At 40.2% G+C, this 850-nt stretch overlaps 1 non-coding gene across 1 annotated transcript; it reads right to left on the reverse strand.

The window, feature by feature from the left end:
• Positions 1–245: 245 nt before the first annotated feature.
• Positions 246–318, reverse strand: TRNAA-AGC (transfer RNA alanine (anticodon AGC)). The gene has a single exon. It is a non-coding gene; the product is annotated as a tRNA-Ala (tRNA).
• Positions 319–850: the final 532 nt, after the last annotated feature.

The following is an 850-nucleotide window of genomic DNA, read 5'->3' on the forward strand; positions in this document are numbered from 1 at the left end:
AATTTGGGGGTCAAACCCACAACCTGAGGATTTCAAGTCCCATGCTTTTCCAATTGAGGTTGCCAGGAAGATATTGTTTCACTCTATTATGCCAGCTTTTCAAAATATGTATATTGAATTTCATTCGGAAAACGAAAAGTTTACACGTTGAAGTATTTAATTCATTTTGTCATGTTCACACGTTTTCATCTTGATTCCATTTCAGAACTATTCATTCCCTGATGAGATGTGAGAAGATAAAATAATGGAGGATGCGGGCATCGATCCCGCGACCTCTCGCATGCTAAGTGAGCGCTCTACCATTTGAGCTAATCCCCCTGATGTGTCTGTTTGGCTTTTCACACGATCTATGAAGGCAACCTTTATTATTATGATGATTAATGCAAAGTTGTGCACGAAAATATTTGAAGTCAACTGTGTGTCAATTGATTGTTTGGCGGTGCACAATCTTCACCCGTGTGTTTGTGTGAAATTATCCTTATTTTATATTCTCTACATCACTCGAGCACAGACAATAGGCTTTTCTGCACTCGTGTCGACTGTGAGGAAAGATTCCTTGCTCAGTCTTAAGATTTAACCAAAATCACAGTAAAATACCCTCGCGAAAGGCCCAGTCACACCTTGACGTTTTTGCCAGCTTATGCCGATTTTTGCAAAAATTTGTGTAAAACGCTGGTACACGTCGAATACGTTATGGGTACGTTTTGTATATGTTGAGACCCCGCTGAAAAACACTGCCATAAGTGGTAGTACGCTGGCTTTAAACGTTGAACTTTTGGGTTTTCCTCAAATTTTTTCATGCTTGAAATTTTACGACTTATGCCGGCGTATGACTCACGTTCTGCTGCGC

Source organism: Eptatretus burgeri, chromosome 11 (genome assembly GCF_056783735.1).
Source record: "Eptatretus burgeri isolate ZD-2024b chromosome 11, Ebu_testis_v1, whole genome shotgun sequence".
Classification (NCBI taxonomy): domain Eukaryota; kingdom Metazoa; phylum Chordata; class Myxini; order Myxiniformes; family Myxinidae; genus Eptatretus; species Eptatretus burgeri.